Source organism: Rhinopithecus roxellana, chromosome 5 (genome assembly GCF_007565055.1).
Source record: "Rhinopithecus roxellana isolate Shanxi Qingling chromosome 5, ASM756505v1, whole genome shotgun sequence".
Taxonomy (NCBI): Eukaryota; Metazoa; Chordata; class Mammalia; order Primates; family Cercopithecidae; genus Rhinopithecus; species Rhinopithecus roxellana.
The window spans coordinates 127,364,369-127,385,274 of NC_044553.1; the positions used below are offsets into that span (position 1 = coordinate 127,364,369).

The 20,906-nt window shown below is 48.1% G+C and overlaps 1 protein-coding gene and 1 pseudogene across 1 annotated transcript in view; one reads left to right on the forward strand and one right to left on the reverse strand.

The window, feature by feature from the left end:
* The window catches only part of GABRG3 (gamma-aminobutyric acid type A receptor gamma3 subunit), a 558,231-nt gene that overhangs the window by 313,547 nt on the left and 223,778 nt on the right, over window positions 1–20,906 (reverse strand). The gene's annotated exons all lie outside the window — the stretch shown is intronic.
* On the forward strand, window positions 19,555–20,205 carry LOC115897440 (annotated as a pseudogene).

Sequence of the window (20,906 nt, forward strand, 5' to 3'; positions counted from 1 at the left end):
TAGAATGGATACAGAGAATGTGGTACATATACACCATGGAATATTATGCAGCCACAAAAAAAGAATGAGTACACGTCTTTTGCGGAAACATGGATGGAGCTGGAGGCTACCATTCTTAGCAAACTAGCACAGGAACAGAAAACCAGATACCACATGTTCTCATTTATAAGTGGGAGCTAAATGATGAGAACTCGTGAACATGAAGAAGGAAACAACAGACACTGGGGTCTGCTTAAGACAGGAGGGAGGAGGGAGAGGAGCAGAAAAGATGACTATTGGGAACTGAGCTTAATGCCTGGGTGATGTACTAATATGTACAACAAACCCCCAGAACATGTGTTTATCTATGTAACAAACCTTCACATGTGCCGCCAAACCTAAAATAAAAATTAAAATAACAAAATTATGTATTATTTAATTGGTGCTAAAACGTTTTATTTATTTTACATTTAGTGTGTTTTCACAGGCACTAAGCATTATCCTTTAGTTAACCCTTTTGAGCATTTAAAAATTTTAAAACATGCATTAAGACAATTAAAAATACTTGTTCCTAATTATAAGCAAAAATAAAACCAGCAGTTTCATGTGATGTATCAAGATTATGAAGAAAAACATGCTGGGTGGGCTGGCACATTCAAATAATTGCCTTAGCATCTGTTATTTTTCAAAAGTAGTTATGGTGGTACAAGATTTCCCAAAATTTCCTTATTTCCATGGGTAAAATCTAGTAATTAAATTTTGTAGATAAAAGAAAATTGCCATGGTTTTCTTTTTTTTTTTTTTTAGAAAGAGAGTCTCATTGTCACACAGACTAGATTGCAGTGGTGCAATCATAGCTCACTGGAGTCTTGAACTCCTGGGCTCAAGCAATCCTCCTGCCTCAACCCTCCAAATATTTGGGGCTACAGGTGCATGCCACCATGGCCAGCTAATTAAAAAAAATTATTACATTTTTTATTTTTTTGAGAGAGAGTCTCACTCTGTTGACCAGGCTGCAGTGCAGTGGCGCTATCATGACTCACTGCAGCCTCAGCGTCCTAAGGCTCAGGTGATCCTCCCCACTCAACCTTCCGAGCAGCCAGGACTACAGGTGCACACCACCACGCCCAGGCCCAGGTAACTTTTCTGTTTTTTGAGGAGACAGGGTTTCGCCATGTTGTCCAGACTTGTCTCAAACTGAACTCCTGGGTTCAAGTGATCCTCCTACCTTGGCCTCCCGAAGCCCTGGGATTACAGGCGTGAGCTACCAAGCCCGCCTGTTTTTATTTCTTAATTGTGTGATTACTACATGTTCTAATTTCTGTTAGTGAACTTGATACCTTAGTGTTAAATCAACAACCTTCTACATAAGTTAACATCCAAGGACACGTAGAGCCCTCACCTTACAGGCAGCGGGTTTTGCACGTCATGTGAAACATGCTTTACTTTCCTTTTCCTTTCAGGTTTTTTTTTTTTCCTGATATCAATGTTTTATTAAAGGAGAATAAAATGTTCTTTGGGGATAAATAGTGCTTGAGGAGGGAGAGGCCTGGCTTTTCGTTTCTTTTCTGAAAGTGAGGGACAACGCATCCTAGGCCAAGTCCCTCTGGGCCTCATTTGTTCTAGAGGGTAAAGCGAGTACTAGATAAGATGCTGGCTATAGCCAAAGGGACAACGTGCCTGCCAGGAAGTGGGGAGCACTGCTCTGTCCCCATTTCTCAGGGTCACAGGGGGATCTGCTGGTCAGGAGAGCTATGTGCCCGCCACTTGAGGAACCAGAGGCCCGGTGAATGCACTGGCTGAAAATGGCAGCCAACTGCCCCGCACAGTGCCCGTTTGCTGGGGGAGGCACCAAGGGCTCCTCTGAAGCCCAGGGCATCCGGATGGCGGCCCACAAGGAGCCACTGCATGGTAGCTCAGGCCGGGAGCGGGAGCTGTGCAGGGTTCTCTCCACACATCACTTTGGCCAGCTTGCCCAGGGCCCAGCCAGCATCCCGCGTCGGCAGGGGCCACATCGTCTCTCAAGCTGGGTGAGGACACTGAGGTCCCACCCCCTCCACAGAGTGGCCGCGATTTGCTTTGGCCTGGACCAAGCTCGCCGACAGCACCAAGCTCACGTCATCCCCCCTGACCACGCTTAGTCCCTGAGAGCACGTTGTCCGTGTCAGCAGCACCCAACCCTGTCCCTCGAGTTCCTGGATGCTGCAGTGAGAGGTGCGGGCGTGTGCCCTGACAGTCCACTGAGGGCATCGCCAGGGCGCCTGCATGCCCACACCCAGGAGTGCCGGGTCCTCATGCCTGGGCGCTCTATTCTCACCCCTCCATCGGCTCAGGGCCCTACTGACCTTCAGCCCCTCTCTGCGCTGGCCTCAACCCTTTGCCTATTTGTGTGAACTCATGCCTGCCTGGCCCATCCCAGCACCAAATGCATCCATGTTGCCATTTCTGTGCCTGTGCCTGCCTGCAGGACACATCCAGAGAAATAAATGCACAAAAGTGGTCATCATTTCCAAAGGGAGCCCCTGATCTGCCGATTGTCTTAGTCACAGGCTCTGGGCCTCTCCTCTGGGCTCCTCCTCCTCCCCAGGAAGATCCGGCCATGTGGAGTCTGTCCTCAGGGCTCCCTGGACAGGGCTCCGTCTCCATCCACAGCAGCCCACAGGCACTTCCTCTGGGCACCAGTTCTCTCAGCAGCCTATTCTAATGGAAGACTTCTCGAAGACCAGGGCAGGCGGAGGGCGCCTGTTAGACGGCAGCTGCCAACTCCAGATGCATTTTACTAGACAGGCTGCGAAGTCCCTCACACCGTTCCTGGGCCGTGCCCTCAACAGCCTGGTGGTGGGTAGGGAACCAGGGTTCCATGCTTGCCTCTTCATCCTTCTGGGTGGAAGGCAGGTGGGAAGCGTAGACGGAATAAGCAACCCAAACGCCCAGCATTTCTTGCTCAGATTCTTCTTCAGATAGGAATGAAAAACATCATAAATCTTGATCTACAGGTAAACTTATTCAGACTTTGTAAGTAAAATCTTCAGACTCAACAATCGGCAGCCCACCCTAGGCACGGCTCCGATTCTGCTGCTTTCCCATCTCCACGCAGGGTTCGGGGGCTCCAATTCTGCTACCTGCAGGGCTGTGTTCGGGAAGCGAAGGCACCTGTGCTTTAGTTTATGGCACTGTCACGGGAAGGACAAGAGGAGACAGCTTTCAGGTGTATCTGTTGTTTTCAATTAAAATTGTAAAAGCCTGTGTATTACATTGTGATTATTTTAAATCAGTCAACAGAATTAAGATAATTCAGTTAGGAAGAACCAATTGTTTGATTATTAATCACCAAATAAATGTGATGACCACACCCTGGAGGAAGGAAGAAAGAACCCTAGTCTTTGTTAGAGTAGCAGAATCAGGTGGGAGCTTCCAAGGAGGGTGAAGACTCCTCTCACCCCAGGCAGTGGGTGGCAAAAGAGGCATCCACCATTCCCAGCAACTGAGTGACCACGTTCAGCTCCCCTCCTGGAAGGAAACCTACAGTCCCATTAAATAATGCTTCCTACAGAAACGGCTATGAAATCCCTAGCCTTCTGAATGAAAGAGGAGCTCCATTAAGCTCACAAATAGCACTGCCAGAATGATACATGGAATACACTAACGTTATCCTACATGCACAGAATGCAAGAAGGCTTCACTTGCAGGGATGTGAAAATAATCACATCTGTTCATTCTTAACCTTTCCATCTTAAATACCTGAGAGATCAAATACATTCTCATCATAAGCCATGACTGTGGCGATTCCTTGCTAGATCAGTGAAAAGCACTGCAAGAAGAACCTGTTGAAATCCAGTCAACTCATGTTCAGGTGAGGAAACTGAGGCACAGAAAGGCTGTCTTGCATGACGTCACCCTGGGCTTCAACACTGACAACTGGAGGCTACCCCATAGCCAGCACTACCAGTGCAAGTGACAGAAAGGGCAGGCCCAGGTGAGGATCTGCTTCCTGGGTAGCTGTGAGGGTCAAGTAGCACTAGACATTATTTAGGTTCTCAAAGAACCACTTCCTACGCAGCTGGTAAGGCTAGCTAACACTACTCAGTATTTCAGGCCTTCTAAGAAAATGGTTCTGCACTTAGAGAAACTAAAATCTAGATTTAAATTTAGCAGCTTGGTGAAAACATGATCTTTTTCTTTGAAAAATGTTTTCCTTCTTAGGTGCTGGCACACACGGAGAGCACCAGGGATGCAAACATGCGGCACTGCCAAACCCCTGGCCTTGGCAAGGCCCATACTGCTGTGCAGGGAGCAGCCCAGGAGGATGGAGGCCACTTGGAGTTCAGTCCACGGCCTCCACGTACCCCGCCTGATACTTCCTCAGAGCTCAGTTCATACCCTCTGGGTACCCCACCCAAGTGCCTGGCTTCTCACCTGCACCTTCCCCTCTCCAGCTCCAATGGGAGAAATGGACTAAAGGGAAGGCAGACATACAGTGTGAAGGAACAGCCCACCTTACACCCAGACGGATTCTGAAATTAATCTCAAAGAAACGATCCAAAATATAGAAGAGATGGTAGAGGCAAGTGTTCTGTAACACAAAAAGGGGGGCAATCAGTGTGCCCGCAATGAGGACGTGGGTCAGGCGGGGCAGGGGCAGCACTCACTCGGTTCACTGGAGTGTTGCCCAGCAGGGGAGGCAAGAGCACAGTGAGCGTGAAGTGTGGCACAGGGGACAAGGTACTGGACACCTTTCCACACCTATCCATCTGTCAGTCTAGCATCATCATCTGCACATCTAGTGTTTTAAACATTTTTGCAAACCCTGGAGAAATGCAAGAAGTGGCTGTGTTAGGGTAGTAAGATTGTGAATCTTTTAAATATTATTTTCTTCCTATTCCATTTTTTTTTTGTAATGTCTTTCTGAAGCTGGCCCAATTGTCCCAAAGAAAAATTTATGGGTTTTTAAGTAAACATAGAAATTGACTCTCTAGTCTTAAAACTTGAAGCTTACATTTGCCTCATCTGAGTTCCTTCCTCAGGAAACCCACTCTCTAGCAAAGAACTGAAACTCATCGGATTGCCCTGTCCAGGCAATGAGACACCAGACCCTTCATCCATCGTGATTGCTTCCTTACCCCTCCCCTAATTGCTTCCCCACCCCCACACATAGCTACATCCCTTCCCCAGGATTTATATATAAGCCCCCAATTTTAGTGGTGGAGAAGATGGATTTGAAACTCATTATCTCTGTTGGAATCACCTGAATATAAAGCCTTCCTCCCTGGCAATACTTGTTGTCTCAGCGATTGGCTTTCTGTGCAGCAAGCAATGGACCTAGACAGAGTCCCTGGCCTTTTGGTAACATTTCTATTATTTCAGTAGAAAAAAAAATTCTAATTATCAACTGCTATCAGATTTTGACACAATAAACAAAATATTACATTTGTTGATAAGAGAATTTCATCAGGGCTGACCCACATTAATGTTGGATTAAAATGAAATGCTATAAAGATACAAATGGATGTTGCATCTTTTTTTTTTTTTTTTTTTTTTTTTTTTTTTTTTTGAGACGGAGCCTCGCTGTGTCACCCAGGCTGGAGTGCAGTGGCGCAATCTCAGCTCACTGCAAGCTCTGCCTCCCGGGTTCCCGCCATTCTCCCGCCTCAGCCTCCGAGTAGCTGGGACTACAGGCGCCCGCCACCTCGCCCGGCTAGTTTTTTGTATTTTTAGTAGAGACGGGGTTTCACCGTGTTAGCCAGGAGGGTCTCGATCTCCTGACCTCGTGATCCGCCCGCCTCGGCCTCCCAAAGTGCTGGGATTACAGGCTTGAGCCACCGCGCCCGGCTGGATGTTGCATCTTTAAATTATTCACAGCCCCACTTTTCATCCTTTTAAAACGAATGAACCATTACTTTGGATTATACCATATCTATCCTCAGAAAAGTAAATAAGAATCAACAAAAACATGCGAACAAAGGAAGAATGGGGGAATCTCTTACGCTTGAAAGTTGATTGTTTTCATTGCACTCTGGCCTCTGGGTGTTCAAGTACGGCCAGGATTCTGAAGTGAGACTGTGTGGAGAATTAAGGCATTGCCACTCTGTGTGTTCCAGGGCTGTGGGGAGCCATTCCCAGGAGAGTGCACCTGCTGGACTGCAGCCAGTGGTCTCCCAGGAACACCGCAGTGGCCATGGCTGGAATCAGAGGACCATGATCTCTGGTTTGTAATGGGTCATGTACAGCATCTAATGCAATGTAAGAATTCACTCCAAGACTTCTTAAGGTCTTAATCACATTCATGGGCACAGAGCTCCTCTCTTGGGGTTATGCATTCTGTCCTTCGCCATTTCTAGTTCTTAGGTCATTGTTTACACTGAGAGATGACTAAGTTCCTGCAGTATGCACCCATGACTCAAGTACCTGAATCGAAGTACTTGGAATCCAAAGTCCATGTCCTCTACCAATTCACTTTAGAAAATAAGGAGTTTGCTTGTGGATCTTTTGCAGAAAGTTCCAGCATGAAGTCCAAGGTTCAAGAGGAATCATATTAATAGTAATTATAGCTAATACTTATTTGGTATTAAGTCTCTCTCAGGTACTCTTCTAAGTTAGCACTTGGGATCCCTGTAAAACAACTTCTCCTGTTCCCCAATCTTGCGTGTGGGTGCACTGCTGCCTCAGATGGTGTTGCCAGTAAGTGATGGAGCCAGCATTCAAGCCTGTGCAGCCGGCTGGGGCGTCTCTGGCCGCTGACCCTCAATGGTGAAAGAGGGGAGGAGTGATTCCACCCAGGTGTAGCACTCACAAAGCAGAGAGCCAATTGGGGCATCTTCTGTGGAAGAACATGCTAGAGATTCAAGGGACTAAGGTTCTCCAGGAAGAAAATGTGGAGGGAAGAGATAATGGGATTGAGGGAAATTTGCCTTTTCAAAGTCAGAAAGAATATATTAAAGATTTTTAAAAATAATGTAGAACTTCAACTCAGGAAAACCAAAAGCACCTGCTATTCTCAAACTAAATGGATTTCAATCATGTAACCCATTTGGGGACAATCATACGAACTCCTAGTGTGCGGCTTTGCCAAAAAAATATAGACAGAAAACAGCATCTTCATCACCTTTATTTGCCATCTGGATGAGCAAGGTTGCTTTGTTGACCTTACATTTTGAGTTCTGGAGAAACACAGCGAAGAAACATTTTATGAAACTAAAACAGGCACATACAGGAGAAATTATTAAGGGCCATTTGATATTCTAGGAAACAGTTACTTGGCTGTAACAAGACAAAATTCACAGAGACAACTGGAAATATGATTTAGATTAAATGTTTGACAGGTAAGCCACGGGAGCTCCCACAGCCTTTGCACCCCGAGGGACTCTCCAGGTCTCTCTGAGAGACCACCTTGAGAAAGGCATCATTTTAAACAGGCTCATTTTCTGGGTATTTTCAAACTAAAAATTAGCACCCACGCAGTCTACCTGAGTTTAGCTTGTGGTTGTTGATCATCTTTGTTTTCTAATTTCCTTAACTCTTTTTCAAATAATGTAGTTATCAATAGTTGTGTCATTTAAAGATAGAAAGTACAGGAACATAAACTAATAGCGCATGGGGAACTGGCTGGATTCGCACTCTTTTGCAAGCAGATGGCAAGAGAAGAAAACCTTGCTCCACCAGGCCAGCACATTGCCCATCACCAGGCCAGCACATTGCCCATCACCGGGCCAGCACATTGCCCATCACCAGGCCAGCACATTGCCCATCACCGGGCCAGCACATTGCCCATCACCAGGCCAGCACATTGCCCATCAAGGAGCACAGCAAGTGTCTCCGATAAAGGTCACTGAAGAAAGGAGAAGCACCACACTTCCGCCTCTCTCAACAGGTCGATCTCTCTCAAATGTCTCATAAGATTTTAATCATCTGCTTTGTAAAATGCCCCATCTAGTTATAGCATATTCTGATTCCCCTTAATCCTATAAGCTTGAGCAGTTTCCTACCTGAATGCCATTTATTAAGGACATCATAGTATCTGTTGAGTAAAAGACAGAAAAGAAGAAAGAAAAGAAAAGAAAAAAGAAACAATTCCAGGTCCGTCCGATGGAAAAAGACTGAGTAACGCTTTGCCTTATTGTCCACTCTAAAGATTGACCTGAATACTTGATCTCCGATTTCTGATTACAGTTAATGAAGATGATGAAACAGGGCAGAGATGCCCCTTAGGGCCCTGCCACCCCACCCTCGGCATGGAAATAAAGGAAAAATCTTGAGTCCCCAAGTCCTGAGTCCCTTCCAGGGAAATTCCAGGCACCCAGTGACCCCAGAGAAGTAAAGGGGCTACCCAACAGGCAAGAAGACAGTAGGAACTTAAACAACAGTCTCCAAACAGGTCAGAGCTGCAGATGTTCTAGGGACTCTACAGAACATCTTAGCATATGTTCTTGAGTTGTTTTTCAGAAACCCAGGCCCCTACCAGATGGAAAATGCCCACTGCCATCACACAGCCCTCAGATAGGGGGAAATGGGACTGAACTCTGACCACGTTCTTTGTTCTAAATTTCTTCCTGAGGAGCCTAAAGAAGGTCATGCTTACAGGCGATCACTCTTGCCAAACCCATCACTCTGACCCAGCATACTGTGGCTTACCCTGGTGACCTGACTCTGGTATGACATCACATGACAATCACCAGGGTTCCTTATCCTAACGACCCGATGTTAAGGTCAGTCCTTAACATTCCTTTCTGCTGACTGCAGATATTTGAGACAAAGCCTTGGGTCCTCAACCAACTGTAAATAAAATAATCTCCATCTATCTATGACCCATAAACTCCCACTTCAAGATATCCCACCTTTTTGGGCCAAACCGATGTATTGATGTACAATTTTCCCTGTAACTTCTGCTTTCCTGAAATGCACCCCACCTTTAAAAACTCTTGCTCGTAAGCCATCAAGGAGGTCAGGTGAAGTGTTGGGTGCCCTGCGATAAATGCCTCTCTCTTGCTGCAAATCCCAGTGACAGTGTCTGGTCCTGTCTGCGTGCTTGGCAAGCCGAACTAAGTTCAGTTTGGTGACAAGAAGAAGACTCCCCTACTAAGCAGTAAAATGACCACCCTCCTCTACTGCTGGTGAAGAATAAGGAGTCATTCTTATGAAAAACAGTTGCGGCCGGGCGCGGTGGCTCAAGCCTGTAATCCCAGCACTTTGGGAGGCCGAGACGGGCGGATCACGAGGTCAGGAGATCAAGACCATCCTGGCTAACATGGTGAAACCCCGTCTCTACTAAAAATACAAAAAACTAGCCGGGCGACCTGGCGGGCACCTGTAGTCCCAGCTACTCGGGAGGCTGAGGCAGGAGAATGGCGTGAACCCGGGAGGCGGAGCTTGCAGTGAGCGGAGATCCGGCCACTGCACTCCAGCCTAGGCGACAGAGCGAGACTCCGTCTCAAAAAAAAAAAAAAAAAAAGAAAGAAAAACAGTTGCACAAGTTCCTGCAAATACAGACACTGATCTAATTAATGCATTTCTGAAAACACGTGTTAAGTAAATCATACTAATTGTAGGCAGATGTTTTATAGGCAAGGCGAGGAGGGAACAGGCATTCAGTTTTCTGGACTCTGTAACCACTGATGCTCCAGTCCCTGGTGGCACTCCCCATTAGGCAAACCCAACAGTGGTCAGCCAGCAAGAGTCCAGGGGCTGCAGCTGGCAGGAGAGGCGTTGTCTGCCTGGTGGGCACAGAGGTGCTGGGCACAGGTGGGGAGGATTGAGGAAGGTGTGGACAGAGGCCAGGGATGCTGCATCCAGGGCCACAGGATCCATGGATACGAGCACTGTCCTCATCCTACCTACCCTGAGCTACCCCATCACAGGTGCAGGAACTGGAATGTGGGGTGGGAAGACACAGACCCACAGAATGTGTCTGTCTCACTCAGTTCCACAACTTAAAAACCATAAAGGGAATGGAGGTTCTCTTACCCAGACCTCATTTGACTCAGAGCAAGGGAGAGATTTAGCCCAACTTGGACTCTGCCTACCTTGGAGGAGAACAAGCAATGGTCCCAAACTAAAACCCAGCCCACCCCGAGGCCAGCCCACTCCGAGGCCAGCCTGCCCCAAGGCCAGGAGCACTGCACACATGAAAACACTGGCTTCTTCCTTGTGTAGAGCAATAGAAATAGAAAATAATATGGCTCAGGGTCCCCTTGGGCCTCCATGGTCCCTGAAGGGACTTGAAATCTGCGAGAGAGAATGATAACGAGCCAAGAGACAGCATATCAAAGACTCTGGAGTCTCAGGAGAGGAAGCTAAGACTTGGGGCTGTAGCCAGAGAAGGCCAGGACAGAGTACGCGTGGTTCCACTGGGAGACTGGTGAAGAGAACGCTTGCCCGCCCAGACCCCGGCATGGCCAGGGTTGTCAGGGAGAGAGGAGACCACAGGGTTTGCATCCATTTGTTCATTTCCTCATTACTCTGTGATTCCCAACAATGGAAGCTAACTTCCTCTCCGTGTGTGAACACGAATGGATGCAGAGCCTTTATCATACTGTGCGGTGGGGAAAGGCAGACTCCTCTGGAAGGTGACCTGGCCACGGTCACCACTCGTTACCATCAGTTGCAGTGGTTCAAACTCAATGACGTCTGACTCCTGAGCACTGTGCTAAACCTCACTTCCTTATGTGAAAAACCCAGCACGTAAGATTTGCACTGAGGGTAGGAATGAGATGTGAGAATCACTCTCAGAGCTCGGCCTCAGCAGGGACAGGAGGCATCCAGCCAGGACACCATACTCAACTGAGCCAGACAGATGGGAACCGAGTGGAGACACTGAGCAACTGAAACACAAGCAGCAGCAGCCCTGGGACATAAGCCTCCATCAATGCCCAGTGAAGTGGTTCAGAAGACATCACCCCAAAATGTGTCACTTTGGGATGTGGATTATTTTGAGCAAAAGGTCACTGAGAATCAACAAGTGCAGAAAGATGCCTTCTTGGAATTCCCCTGTTCTGAGGAAGAGCACAAAATTCTGAGAAATGAGGATTGCCATAAATCCCCTCTTAAGGGAGTTTTATGCCACGAGTAAGACAGAATGTTGACAACAGGCCAGGGTGCTTTTGTCATGCCTGTGACTCTAACACTTTGGGAGGCTGAGACTGGACAGCCTGGGCAACATGGTGAGACCCCATCTTTAACAAATATTAAACATAAAAAAAAAATTAGGCAGCCATGGTAGCACACATCTGTAGGTAGTCCCAGCTGTTTGGGAGGCTGAGGTGGGAGGATGACTTGAGCCTGGAGGGTGCAGGCTACAGGCAGCTGTGACTGCAGCGTGGCACTCCAGCCTGGGTGACAGCATGGGAAACTCCCCCTCAGTTCAGAGGGGTGGGGAGGTTCCCAAGTTCAGGTCACCTCCGAAGGCGAGAGACTGGCCTTGGTTCTCTCTCGCCTCTCTACCCTGTCCCTGCGGCAGGTCTGCAGTCCACCCTTCTCCCCTCTATAACCTGCTCAGGGAGAGGCAAGACAGCTGTCCCTGCTGGGAAGAAGGCACCTGTGGTGACTTGGCCTGTGTCTAACCCCAGGGGGTGCCCACACAGGGCCCTGCAAGGACAGAACAGCCAAGCCCTCTTTTTGACACTACGTGTGTCTATGTTGAGAGTAGAATGTTTTGCTTTCCTTCATCCCTGTGTGTGTGCCAGTGACTCAAATCACAGTGAGAGTGCACTTTACTATGATACTTGGTGTGTAAAATACAAAGCACTATATGGAGTCAGAAGGGGTGAGATGCAAAATTTTTAAAGATCCTAAGGCCACAGCACAGAGCAGGATCCTGGAGGCTCCCTGCTGGGCTGGGCAGAGCTTTCATTTCTAGAACCTGGGGCAGATCCTGGAGGACCATAAAGATGGACAAGACCATCAGAAGGTCCCATGTAGGGCCAGGAAGCCAGGGCAGTGGGGTCAGTGTCTCAGAATCATGATACCCACTGGTTGGTAAAAAGAAACAGAGAGACATTAAGCTCCCCGTCAGGCACCCAGAGCAGCGTTGGCTGGGGTTTCACTTCCAGTCCACTGATCATATTACAAAAGGCCAGAGCAGACACTCAAAAATTCCTTAACTGAAATGAATTGGTCAGAAATAACGGCAAGTTTAAAGCCTGGAAGATCACACTGGTAGAAACAGAAAAGGCATCATCACAGCATGAGCTCAGCTTTGAGTCCCATTGAAATCTGGTGACGAACGATTGATTCCCGGGAGGGTGTTTCAGAAATGTGTGGTGGATTTGCCTTGGAAACACACGGATGGAGGTAAATGTCAGAAGCAGCTGAGGACACTTTGCCTCTGCACTGCACCCAGGGCAATGGCCCTGTCTTGCAGGTGTAGCTGTGGAATGCCCACCCCCTCTCTACTCCCAGCAGCTCTGCAGAGTGAACCCTGTGCGCAGAGGTGCTGGGCTGGGCTCGCTGCCTCTTTCCCGTGTCCACTGTCTCTAAGGGTTACCACCTGTGGCAGATCCTCCCTTTTATTTTTAAAAAGCTAGGTACACTTCATCTTCACTCATCAATTTATCCCTGACCCCGTTACCTGATTTGCATTTTCCATCTGAGTTTGCAGAGGGCCCTGCACCCGAATTTGGTCTGCAAAGCCCACAAAGGCAGCCCGGGCTCCACCTCCTCAGTTCTTGCCGTGTACACGACGACTACTCTGCTCTGGGCAACATGCTGCACCTGAGCAAACACTCCATTAGAACATCAGCGAGGCAGAGATCTTTGCAGAGGCTCCTCGAGAGCATCAGGTTTATCCCAGCCAATTCCTTCCATTCATTAATCGACACATAAATGGGACTGAAGCCACCCTTCGCCTCTTCTGGGCCAGCAAGCACAGCTCAGAAAATGACGTATGGATTATTTGTAATGTGCACAACTAATAATAGGTAACAACACGCACATATTCACCAGTGCCCAAAGAACTACTTGGAGAGAGAGGACATGGCTTAGTCGAATCCATCCCTGGGATTACAAAGGCACAGCAAAGCTTACGACCTCACACAGGGTCACTGCCCACATTCATCCAGCACAGACTGGTCACTGCATGACCCACACCCCTGACTCAAGCAATTGGAATGCCCTGGTCTTCATCCTGTCACTCATACCTGAGAAGTGGACTTCAAGCCTCTCATGCAAGTTTTGCAAATGTGTTTAATAACAGGTTCAGCTAAGAAGAGGAAAACTGAGCCTTTGCCAGCTAATAACAAAGGGGTCTTAGGATCCTTGCAATGTTCTGAAAGAGGTTAGAAGAATCTACGAAGGTTAGATGTAAAACCTAAGCTGGGTCAGAGCTTGCAGACAGCGTAACTGCAGGGTAGCACAGATACAGTTAAATGGCAGAATGGGTGTGTCTGGGAGACCCCTTCCTTCTCTCCAATCATGGCCCTTAGGAAATGCACTGGAAAGCACATGAGGAGGGCCCGCCAAGGGAGATGCAACATGTTTCTGAGGGCAGCAAAGTCAGAGCACCCAAAAGTTATCAAAAGGAAGAGAAGCCAGGGAGCTCAGGGGCTGTGGGGGCCAGGGGCCCCCGTCACCCTGCCAAGGGCTTCCTGACTCCTCTTCCTCCAGAGTTCTCACCAGGGGCCCCCGTCACCCTGCCAAGAGCCTTCCTGACTCCTCTTCCTCCTCCAGAGTTCTCACCAGGGGCCCCCGTCACCCTGCCAAGAGCTTTCCTGACTCCTCTTCCTCCTCCAGAGTTCTCACCAGGGGCCCCCGTCACCCTGCCAAGGGCCTTCCTGACTCCTCTTCCTCCTTCAGACTTCTCACTTCCCCTGCAAGGAGTTGTCTAAAACATATCAGCTGCTTCTTTTAAAAGGCGTATTGGAGGAATATGACATACAGTAAAAATTAGCTAAGAAACTGGCAGACTTATCTAGGGCAAAAGAAAAAGAAAGGAAGGCAATGGGAATAAATGCAAAACACAAATCTGTGATCTGGCCATGCATTTACACAATACCAGCGATGATACTAATAGCCATAGGGTTCCATGCAACTTATTTTAATAGCTAATCACAGGTTTTGGACCTTTTGGGTTTTGTTACGTTTCAGTTTGTTTTTCGAAGAACAGACTGGCAGAGAAGGAGCTTTACTCTCCCTGAAGCTCTCCAAAGGAGGAGATGAGTCTCACCTTGCCAGCAGGGCCTGCACACTCAACACCCTGCAATGTTGTTTCCATACCAGTGACCAGGATTCTCAAAAGCTATTTGATGAAATGAGTCAAGTCTCCTACCAAAAAAAATGTGGATGTGAGGGTTTCAGTTAGATTTGTGGCTAAATCTGTTTAGAAATTTTTGAATTAAAGGAAGCTAGTTAAGACGATGAGGCACCTGTATTTAACCTTCGAATTCATTTAGAAATGTATAGAAAGAAACGTATAGTAAGTATACAGAAGTTTTTTAAATAACAAGATTCAGCTTTTTTCTTCATATGGAGTTTACCCAAAACTGAAAAGTTAAGTCAGTAGCTATCGCCCTAAATGCCTACATTGTTTTCGTTTGAGTATTTAACCGTAAACCTTGCCTTTAGAAAAAGGGACCAGGGCTCAGGAGGAGAGGAGGATCTGTCCCCAGCAAACTCGAAGCGGCCATCATGGCCATTATAGGGGCCTTGTCGGCATCTCACGGCCATCTCCTTAAGTAAGTAGCCTTGCATCTAATCAGAATGTTCATTTCACATTCCATGGTTAAAAACACTGCTGTTGCTATGACTACCATTACTAGATAACTAGCACCCCCCACCTGTTTAACAAGCAATAACGATGCCTTTTGTCTTCACAGCAACCCTATAGACTGAATCCTGACATCGAGCCCATCAGAGGTAAGTTGGCTCCGAGAGGTGAGGTGACTTCTCCAGACTGTCTCAGTTAGCAAGACAGAGGCTCAATCACACATCTTAGCGATGCCAAAGTCTGTGATTTTACCTTCTAAAAAATACTTTCTACTTCACCAAATCAATGGTCAATACTAGACTGTTTCCTTGAAAGCACTCCATAATAAACTTTGGAAACTCTGAGCTTCCCCTTTCGTGGAAACTCACCTCCAATCCCAGGTTGCAAACAAGCAAACATGCCCCCTCCGCAATCCTGCCTGTGCAGCTTTCACCACAGAGTGCGGGGCTGGCCGTGTGGAGCAGTCGAGTTGGAAGGCCAGTGAAGCTTTCACCACAGAGTGCGGGGCTGGCCGTGTGGAGCAGTCGAGTTGGAAGGCCAGTGCAGTGGTGAAACATGACCGGGTTGAAACAAAGTTTCAAAAGGTGCTCACCCTCTGAGCTTTGGAAATATAACTTCATGGGGATGATTTCCTTTAAGAAGCTCTGTGCGTAAGTGTTAAAGTTTATGGGAGGCCGTTGTTTTGGATGCGCCCCTGCACCAGGCCCTGGCATCTCAGAACAAACCAGGATGGCCTCACCCATGTTCCACATAATCCAAATGAACTTTGAAACAGGCCAGTTTTCAAAAATCCCCAAGAGGTTCTAGTTTATCTGAGTTAACGTCATAACGAGGTTCCCTGTGTTTTAACACCATGAGGAAAGTAACTGAAATGACCAGTCCACTCTTTGTTCCCTGTTTCTGCTTTCTTTAGCCCTTTTGTACCTAGGAAGCCAACCTCATCAGCTCAGTTCATCTGAACACTTACTCTGTTTTACAGAATGAGGAGCTTCCCAACTCTAGAATTGCAAATAAAATCCAGTTAATCTTTAAACTAAACTGATGGTAATTCTCTTTTGACATAACCATGAAGAGAAGCTGAAATTATGTGAAGCCTCCCACAAGTGGTGACTGGTCGTCTCTTGTCCTACACCATGCAGTTGTACTTCTCTCCTTTGTCACTGAGGTGTCTTAGATACCTCCTCCCCGGTGGTCCTTAGACACTACTGCTTCCGTAATCACTCGTCTTCCCATGCTGGTCCTGGGAAGACAGGTGTATACAGTTACACTGATTTGTTTTCTCTAGACTTGACATCAGCTTGAAAACAACTGCAGTTTATAGACCAATTTTCCTTTCATCCCTTGGGTCTAGCCACCATAGCCTCTAATCTATTTTTCAAAGGAATCAGAGCCAAAACTGAAGGGATATTTTCCGAGTCTAATAAGAAATTCTTCTTCACCGCAGCTGGGTCGGCCTCCAGGCTCTTACAGCTGCCCCTCGGGTGATCTGCGACAGCAAAGCAAAACTAGTTTCTCAGGGGCTGGGGGGCTAGGCACGGTAACTCATCTAGAAAGAAGTCAGATGTGGTTCCACCCTCTAGGAGAATATACTCAATGTAGTAGTTTTTGCAGATAAATGATAGTAATTCATGCAAGCTCATGACTATATAGTAAGTCCTGCAGTAAAGCGCAACTCGAGGTGGGAGGATGGAACAGGCTCCACTGAGGGGTGGACTTGGATGTGGATAACTTTTATCATACTGCACAGAATGCTTAGGGGTGTTTAGCGGGCTAATCTAGCTAGCCTCAAAAAAGTTGTAATTCTAAATTGTACTATCAATTCAGTAAAAGGAAAACCATTTTAGCTTAAGCTGTTAGTCATTCTGCAATGTATCTGTGGATAGCTGCAGAGCAATAGTCCTCAAACTTAATTCAGCATGACTATAATATAAAAGGATACATTCTTAAAAACTGTATGTGGTTTAGGAGTATTTAAACTCAGTAACTCTAAAGTGTGTTTGTTTTTAGGATGGGGTGGTTCCACGCTTCATGGATGACTTGTTTCCTGAGCAGTCCTTCTCTCTCACATCAAACATCCTGTTGTCTTGTTGATTCCACTGTAAATGGCTTCACAGTTCCTGCTTAATGTTTCATTTCTATAATAATGTTTTGTAGGTTGTTAAGTAATAAATCATGGCGCTGCTTCTGTGATCTAGCAACAGAGTGGATAAGAGCAGGAAATCTAGAGGCAGATCCACTCCTGGAGGGCCTTGGATGGGATCCAGGACACACTCGTGTGATGAGGACATTCAAGATGCTGCCCTGCCAAGCAGCGGTGTTTCCTCATTGGTTCACTCCTTTCCCTATCTTTTTCTACCTCTAGCTCCCACAATGACAAAAATCTACTCCCTTGCAGGCTAAGACATGCTCTGAGAATTCGGATATTTCTCTACCCCCTCTTTTATTTCTACTTTCTGGAAAATAGTAAAATGGTCCTTAAGGAGACACCTTAATTGTGTACCTTCTAAGAAATCTGGAGAGACCTACGTAGAGAGGAAATGGAGAAAATATTTCCCGGGAACAGGCCTTCTGGTCCACTCTAACTACCCTTGTCAAGCAAAGTGCTCCCACAGCGCCAGCCCACTTGGATCCTCCCAGGGGCGGCTGTGTTCCCAAAGGGGCATCCTCGAACCTTCACGGGGTGTTCCTTTCAGAGCTGTGGGAACGCCGCACCTCCCACCCTGCGGCTGCTGACACCTGACTTCCCAAATGGCAGTGTTTAAACATTCACCACAAACCATCACTGAGTGCATGTTCTGCTGCCCGCATGCACTCTGGGAATACACACTAGTCTCCATTTATCGGGGCAGCAGGCGTGGTGTCCGTCAGGGTGGGCAATGCTCTGGAAGGGCAATTGTGTTTCAATTTGGGGTTGTCATGTGAGCACATGTGCGCACATGCGTATGTGTGTGCACGCAGGTGTGCGTGTGTGACAGAGAGAGAATGCGCACACTGCAGGCAGCTCAAAGCCGGGAGGACAATAGCAGGATGTGCCCTTGAAAACTACATGAGTCAAAAGGAGAAAATCTCCCACGTGCGGGAAAACGTGTTCATGAATACTTGCCTAAACTCCCTTATTAGTATCTGTAAAACAGAGACTGTGCATGTGGTCTGAAACACAGAGATAAAGTTCCAAAGGAGTTACAGGTGTTCTTGGTGCTGAGGAGGAATGCGGGCCTTTTTCTCTGAGGTGGCTCATTCACCTGAGCCTTCGAGGTCCCTTCAAAGGAAGGCCACCTCCTTTGGAAACTTTCAGCATCCTGCTTCAATACCCCATAGCTATGGTCCAAACTGTGTCCCCCCAAATTCATATGTTGAAATCCTAACCCCCCCCCAAAGTGACTGACTTTGGAGGTGAAGCCCTTAAAAAGGTAATCTGGGTTAAATGAGGTCATCAGGGTGGGCCCTGACCCTCTATAACTGATGTCCTTATGAGAAGGAGATCAGGACATGCAGAGGTACGCCAGGGATGCACCTGAGTGTGATGATACAGCAGGAAGGTGGCTGTCTGCAGGCCAAGGAGAAAGGCCTCAGAAGACACCAATCTGGCTGACATCTAGATCTGGGACTTCCTGCCTCCAGCACTGTGAAACAGGAGATGTGTGCTGTTGGAGCCCCCAGTCTGTGGCATTCTCTTACAGCTGCCCCAGTCACCAGCAAATGCCCCCTCCTAGGGTTCCTGTGGCCTTGCTCTGGTGGCCTCCAGAGACAGCTGCCCTGTGTAGGACCGGGGAGGCCCGCCCACCTGGGCATGGCCCAGCATCCAAGGGAACGGGCTCATGTGTGGTGCCCCTGCTGGGTGCTGGGGCCATTCCTTATCTTGAGGGCAGCCCTGACCCAGGTTTCTGGCCTCAGAGGCTTCTTCCTCTTACATTGCTTGTGTAGACCAAAACCGTTAAGAAGTATCGGCCGGGCCGAGAGCGTGCCACTGCACTCCAGTCTGGGCAGCAGAGGGAGACTCCGTCTCAAAAAAAAAGGAAGAAAGGAAAGAAAGGAAGGAAAGGAAGGGAGGGAGGAACTGAGGGAGGGAGGGAAGGAAAGAGGGAGGGAAGGAGGAAGGGAGGGAAGGAGGGAGGGAGGGAGAAAGGAAGGGAGGGAGGAAGGGAGGGAGGGAGGGAGGAAGGGAGGGAGGGAGGGAGGGAGGGAGGGAGGGAGGGAGGGAGGGAGGAAAGAGAAAAAAGAAAAGCAAGAGAAAGAGCCCTTCCTAGTGCTTAAGAACACTGCTTCCCATTGCCCAGAAAGGGGCCTCATCTGCGTGCTGCTCAGAACCACTCTGTTTGGCCTGGCAGGCCTGAACTCCTTCTTTGGACGACAGGACTCTCCATTCTGTTTTGGACAGCACGTGGGTGCTGTGAGTGATGGCCAGTGATCAGGACAATGATACAAATGTTCCAAAGTCCCTCCCAGACACGGATCTCCGTTGCAGCCACGGTGAGCTGTGTGCACTCTGAGCAGCCGTGCTGGCCTCCGTCTGCATCTGCGTGTGGGGAGGAAACGTCAGCAACAAGACCCACCAGGCTCAGGCATCAGTGGCTCTGAACCGGGGTGAGTTTCCAGTCTTCTTTTTTCTTCAGTCTCTTTGTATGCAGATGTGGAATTGTATGTGTGCCAGGGTTACTCTGCAGTGTCCTCCAAACATTCAGATCAGACTACATTAGTTTCTTAGCGCAGAATCGGTCTGTGGCTTCCCACTGACCTCTAGATTAATGTCTGGCTCTTAGCGGCACTCATTCATTCATTCACTTCACACACACTGATCTCCTGTGAGGTGCCAGGCATTCGTTTATTTGGCAGGAAAACTTCAGTGAATTAAACAGGATAAAAGGGCCTGCCAGACTCCCCCTTGCTGGCTCCTGCTCAGCGTGCCCGGCCCTTGCGAAATGCTCCATGAAGGATCTCAATGACCTGCTCTCAGACAGCAGTGGCTGCTACAGCCTCCCAGGCCAGCCCTGCAGTGAGGTCACCCTGAGGATTTACATGGGCAACACACCTGTGGCTCGGGATATCCCCAAGCTTCAGAAACTGGGCACTATTCATGTCCCGAACGCCACTGAGGGCAGGTCTTTCACGCACATAAACAATGCCAACTTCTCCAAGGACTATGGCATCGCCTACCTGGGCATCAAGGCCAAAGAAGTGCAGGAGTTTCAACCTCAGCACCTACCCTGAAAGGGCTACAGACTTCACTGACCAGGCCTTGGCTCAAAAGAACGGTCAGGTGCTCGTCCAGTGCTGAGAAGTTACAGCCATCTCCAGCTCCAGTTATCATGTACCTCATGATGTGTCAGAAGTTGGACATCAAGTCCATCCTGAGTATCATGAGGCAGAACTATGAGATCAGCCCCAGTGATAGGTTCCTGGCTCAGCTTTGCCATCTCAATGACAAACTAGCCAAGGAGCGGAAGGTGAAACCCTGGGGTGCCCCTACCACCTTTGCTCAAGAGGTTCAGTGGCAGAGGCCCTGGTTGAAGGTATCCCATGACATTGTACCCTGATCCCAGCATCACAAGGCACTTGCCCTCAGGTCTGTCGCAACAAGTCCTGGGCCACTTCCCTACATGAAGCTTGCTAAGGAGGGCGTCCTTGCTCCCTGGTTGTCCTGTTTCTGTAACTTATGACGTCTTTTCCCTGAAGTGGAGACTCAGAGAGGAACTCCTATAGCCTGCAGGATTCTCAGTGGCTCAGGGCAGGAGGTCTGCAGAAATGCAAGGCCTGGGATGTGCACAGGGGCCCCTCATGATTGCCCTTCCCAAGCCCTTGGATACTCTCCTGAGTGAAGACCTCAGCACCTTGAGCACTAGCAAAGGAGCTGTGCAAACACAGCTGCTCTTCTTACCACATCTGTGCCCCCGGTGCCCCCACAGCCGTCCACGTGCTGTGCAGAGATATTGCTGTCACATCATAAGATCTGAAGCTTGTCCACTGACGATCCATCAGTTGTCAGTGGACAGAATTTTCCACTAGAGGCTGTATTTTAATTATTTCCTTAGGATTAATGGTACCTACACAAAGAAGCCCTGAGGTGGGCAACACATTTTCCCGGAGGACTCTCCTAAATTTGTAGAGCTTTCAAAATGTGAATCTTTGGAAGGCTTGAGTTCAGAATCCACTGCTTTGGAATATTTCCCTTCGACCTATCTCAGTTACTACGTTTGTGAGAAAAGCTATGTCTTGCACATGGTTATGTTTTTCCTTT